The following is a 6,030-nucleotide window of genomic DNA, read 5'->3' as shown; positions in this document are numbered from 1 at the left end:
TTAAACAATCGAGACAGAAAAAGTTATGGAAAACTGAGAAAATAAAATTTTCATATGAGAGGGGACATCACTATTTGCTTCACACAGGAATACTGAAACAAAATTTATGTATTGATGAAATTGATCACTTCAGTACATACACAACTTACATCAAAAGGTTTTCTTTCTTCATACGAGTTCTAACCCTTTCTAAGTCTTATTTCTGAATATTTATAGAAAACTCTTACATCTCAGATCATATTTTAAAATAAAATATATTTACAAAATATTATATGTTAAAGAAGAATATTTTAGATATAGAAGAAGAAAAATAGGGAAAATCTGCTGAACTTTGTTGCGTTGTTCAGGCTATGTACACTAGTAGAAAATGAGAAATTAGTGACTAGGTGACTAAGAAATTTAGTCACCACAACTTTTTCAAGTGAAATACTACCAAAAATGAGCAATCTTAAGTGATCGAACTAAAAATGACTAACATAAATCACTAATTTAGTCGCGGGTTAAAATATGTGACTAGCTAATAAGTAATACAACTAAAAATGACTAACATGAATGACTAATTTAGTCTAAGAACAAAAATACAACTACCTAACAAGTACTACAATAATATGAATCAATTTTTTATGTTAGTCATCTTAATTGTGTCAAGCAATCTAAACTTACAAGTGATAGGGGATTGAAAGGTTGTTAAAGATTGGTTGAAAGGTTATCCTTCCTTAAACACTTCTTCATCCTCACATGGTGTATAGGTGAGCCAAATTTGCATTATTTATCTCTAATAATTTGTAATTTTAAAAATATATTTTTTAATAAAAAAATTATTTTATGTCTTTTTTAAAAATCTATTCATTGAATCTAATTGGATCTAGTTCCAATTTGAAATTAATTTGAAGGGAAATTTTATTTTTTAAGACTATAATATCAAATAAAAACTACTTTAATTTCATATTAACTAACCTAGATCCATCTTAACCTCGGATCTATCAAGTACCAAGAGGGGTCCAATCTCTTGAGGTGCAAACTTTTTTTTCTAGTGCAAAACTTGAGGAAATGTTTTCACCTCAAGAGATTGGATCTCTCTCAGCACTTGATAGTTATAGGGTTAATATGGATCTAGGTTAGTTATATAATACTATATAATATCTATATTTTTATTTGTGTCTCTTTGTTATTCCCTCTCTCTATCTCACCCCCAAACATGCACACACTCTCTCTCCCTCTCTTCCCCTTCTCTGTCTAACTCTCTCTTCCCCTTATCTCCCTCTCTATCTATATCCTTCTCTCTATTCCCTCCTTCTCTCCTCTCTCCCTCACTCTCTCTCCATGACTCCCTTTTCACCCCCTCTCTCTCTCCACCTTTCTCCCTCTATGTTTCTTTTGTTCCATCCCTCTCCTACCCCCTCCAATTCCATCTCTATATTCCTTCTTCTCTATCCCTTATCTCCCACCTCCCTCCATCTCTCCCCCCAAATCACTCTCCCTCTCTCTCTCTCTCTTCCTTCCAACTCTATCACTATAACCCCCCCTGTCCTTCTCCATCTCTATGTCTCCATCTATTTCCCTTCCCCTTCTCTCCCTATCTCTATCCTCTCCTCTTTTTTCTCTTCCCTCCTCTCCTCTCTCCCTCACTCTCTCTCCATCTCTCCCTTCTCACTCTCCTCTCTCTTCACCTCTATCTCTCTATGTATTTTTTCTTTCCTTCCTCTCTCCCCCACTCCAACTCCATTCTCTATTTCTCTCCTCTCTCTTCCTTCCTCTCACTCCCTCTCTCCCACCTCACTCTCTCTCCTCCCCATCACTCTCTCTTTCTCTGTCTCTCTCTCCCCTCCAACTTTTTCAGTATCTCCTTCCCTCTCTCCACCCCCTCCCCAACTCTCTCTTAGATTTGATCACATTGTGTTTTGTTTAAGAAATTATCTAAATTAAAAAGACTTAATTGGTTGTAAAATATTAAACCTATTTGGATCAATCATGTCAAAGAAAATAATAATGAAAAACTTTAAAATGTCATGCACTATATTTAATCTATTATAATTAGTCAATTTGCTTGCTCTCATCGGCATAGATCCATCTCAGCTTAATTTTATTAAAACTTTAATTTAATTTCTATGGGAATATTTTTAGTAGTTGTGAGGATAGAGTGTTTAGATACATCTCAAATTGTAACATTTTCCCTTTTAGATTCAATTAAAAAATTGTTGTAAAATTAAATTAAAACAAAATATTTTTACTATGAAATAAGTTATGGTTTTTTGGCATGTGGTATTGATAAGCCATGGTATTGTAACAAAGCCTATTTACAAGTTAATATCCATGGTAAAGTGAGGGTGAATATCAATGGTTAACAATCTTGTCATATTGTTATAAAATATTTTGATTGTGAAATGATTTATGTTTTTTGGGCATGTGGTATTGATAATCCATGGTATTTACCCATTTTACATATTAGTAATATCTACCGTAATGTGGGGGTGAATATCCACGGTTAAGGATCTTGTCATATTGTTATAAAATATTTTCGTTGTGAAATAAGTTATGGTTTTTGGAGTTGTAGTATTGATAAGTCATGGTATTGGCCCATCGTATTGTAACAACTTGCCTATTCACAAGTTAATATAACAAATTGAATTTTATTATTTTTATTAATTTAAATCTTTAGTATTAATTGAGGACATATTTAAATGTTTACACTCATCCCAATATCATTTTAAACTTATTCTTATTCTTTTTAACTTAGCGTCTTGTGCAAAATAACAAATTCTTATTAAAAATAAATCATTTAACCCAATTTCAATCTATATATTTTATTTTATATTATAAATATTTCTTTTATTTTTTCCATTATAAATATTTCTTTTCTTTTTCATTTCCAGTTTAGAGTTGGGTTCAAATAAAATATTCACAGATTACAACATCACATTGTAGCACTACATTCGGTCTATGGATTTCATGGGATTCAAACCCTAGATGAAGTTGCATGGGAAACACCTGAGGAGAGCATCAACGATTAGATGGAGGAAGGGCAAGGTCATTCGACATGGAGATTTTGGTAATTTTTACATGGGTATGAATTTGGACTCGGGAGAGTTCTTCCTTTTTACTAAAGATGATTTTTGTTCTTATGGGTAAACAATTTTGAGGGTTTATATGATCAAAGCATAAATTTTATCTAGAGTTGAGGGTTTAATGATTATGATAATGCAAATCTTGAAAATTTTGGTAAATTTTAGATGAGTATGAATTTAGTTCTTCCTTTTTACTAAAGATGAATTTTGTTCTTATGGGTAAACAATTTCGAGGGTTTATATGATCAAAGCATAAATTTTATCTAGAGTTGAGGGTTTAATGATTATGATAATGCAGATCTTGATTGCGGCCAACAATTCATGAAAAGACAATGCACAAGTAAGCATTTTGCATGTCCTTATTGAGATTTTGGTAATTTTTACATGGGTATGAATTTGGACTATGGAGAGTTCTTCCTTTTTACTAAAGATTATTTTTGTTCTTATGGGTAAACAATTTCGAGGGTTTATATGATCAAAGCATAAATTTTATCTAGAGTTGAAGGTTTAATGATTATGATAATGCAGATCTTGATTGCGACCAACAATTCATCAAAAGACAATGCACAAGTAAGAATTTTGCATGTCCTTATTGTACAAAGGGTTTAGTGATTATGATAATGTAGATCTTGATTGCGGCCAACAATTCATCAAAGGACAATGGACAAGTAAGCATTTTGCATCTCCTTATTGTACAGATCAGTTCGCTCCTCCCTAACTTTTCTAGGGTCAGAATGCATGAAATTTTATTTTTTCTTTTCACCTTTTTTTAATGTTCGATTGTCTGTGTAATGGAATCCACCATGCCCAAATTCAAAGGGCTCAAGTGATGAAAGCAATTTTTTTGGTAGGATACAAATGCTATACCTTCCTCAAACTTTGTTACATGAAATTAAATTTTCTTGTAATAATGAACATAAAATATTTTTTGTTTCATCCTTAGATTTTGATATCAATGGCTACAGTTTTAAACCATGTTACTATATTTTAAGTAGAATAAAATTTGATCCATTAAACCTTACAATTCTCCAAGGCTTAGGTCAATTTCAACTAAAAAGAATGAACCTGAATGGATTTTACAATTTAGATTCAATGCTTACAGATAATGATTAAAAATGGAAGAACCCAAATGGTATGATAAATTTTACCCACCCATCAATTTCCAAGACCTTTCCTATTATTATGAACCTAAACAGAGAGAGTAGAAGAAGAAGAGGAGCCTGGATGACGTGGACCCTGACCTACCTGATACTTTTCAAAAGTTGGGCATGCCTTTGACTAGAAGAAGAGATTGACCAACGTTGTTATAGATGTTGTTTTTGACAGTTTTTTCATTGCTACCATGCATAGGTAGATTCTATAGGCATTTGATGTTATCTTTTGTTTGTTATAAGAGGTAATTCGAGAGTACCTTTATGTAGTTAGGAAGTAGCTTGGCAGGGTTGTTCCTCCTGCTGATAACTACTATGCTGCATTTTTTTTAGTGATAATTCCTTCTATTAAATCCCCAAGCACACTTTGTCACCCATGGAAATATCCACTTATTTCAAGATGAATGAGATGGAGACCAGGCAGTTTGAGAGGACTCTAACTGTTGTAGATGAGAGGAGTTTTTTGAGGTGAGAGGAGTTCTGTGACATATATTGAAGGATGCACTACACCAATCATCTACATGCCACCGTAGTGGATCTCTATTGCACCGAGGGAGAAACGATAAAGTATTCCACTATAAATAATTGGTATGTCAGGGACGAGGAATGCAGGCGTGGGATTTATAATTTTATTACAAAAAGAGGTTTGTGTGATGGAGACAAATTCTACAGGTAAATCGTATCATTATATTTCTATGAAATCTTGGAATGTGTTCAATAGGTAAATATGTCACACGGAATAAGTCGATCTTGCGGACAAGATAGACCTTCCTAGAATCTAAAGAAGACCTAATGACAAGCAAACCAACCAGAAACTATCTTTCTCTAAATATGCTTTAATAAACAATGACAAACAAGTGTTTTTAGGGCCTACCTTAGGTCCAACGCAAGTTTGTGGATGCCCTCGCTCCTTCGATCCAAATGAGCTCCTTTGTTGCGAATCTGCAAACACAAACAAGGCAAACAAATTAAATAGCACCTGAAAAACCAATATCATAAAACATATTCAAAATGAAAGTCAAGGAGTCCATGAAACAAATAACATGAGATACTTGTTGAGAAAAATGAATTTGATTGTATTAATTCAAAAGAAGAAGAACTTTACAACCTGTGACTTGACACTGTACAAGCTCCTCCCAGGGTCCAATAAGAAGTCTCCTCTACTTTGACAAGTTTCACTCACTCCCCAATGAAGCCAAAAAGGTATGTGATCTCTCCTCTTAAGCTCAACTAGGAAGTCTTGATTTCACCAGCATTTACCCTAAAAAATGTTCAGCTTCTAACCTCTCCAGCAACCAGCCCAATGCCTGTATTTATAGTGCAATGGAGGGAGGTTACTAGGTCCTCCTTCAAAGGGATAAAGCCCTCCTTCAAAGGGATAGCTCCTCTCATCAAGGGATTAGCTCCTTCTCTTTTGGGATGCATGAACCACCTCAGAGCGAACAATCCACGTCAAAATTCCTTCTAGAATCCTCTAGAATTAACCCAAAGTGAGTTTTTTAAGATAAAACTTGTGCCTTTTGACTTTCACAGGGGTCCGCACCCACACCGTTAGGGACAGAGCGGGCAGGTCCGCAGTTTTTGTAAACAGAAGGTGCGGGACCGCAGGTGATAGTGAGAGAAAGTGCGGAACCAGAGTTTCATTGATTTTCAATGTCTTTCTCCCATTTTCAAAGCTTGACTTGAAGAGCTGAGGTCTGAGACTTGCTTAGGAGGACAGTACAAGTGATGATAGACCCATACTGACTACAAATAATCATGGTGACGATATTTTTGTGTAACAGATTTCCCCCTAAAGTGCGAAGTCTGTAGTA

Source organism: Pinus tabuliformis, chromosome 7 (assembly GCF_031772625.1).
Source record: "Pinus tabuliformis cultivar Carrire ecotype Pingquan chromosome 7, CPIR1, whole genome shotgun sequence".
Lineage (NCBI taxonomy): Eukaryota > Viridiplantae > Streptophyta > Pinopsida > Pinales > Pinaceae > Pinus > Pinus tabuliformis.
This window is presented reverse-complemented; position numbering follows the sequence as displayed.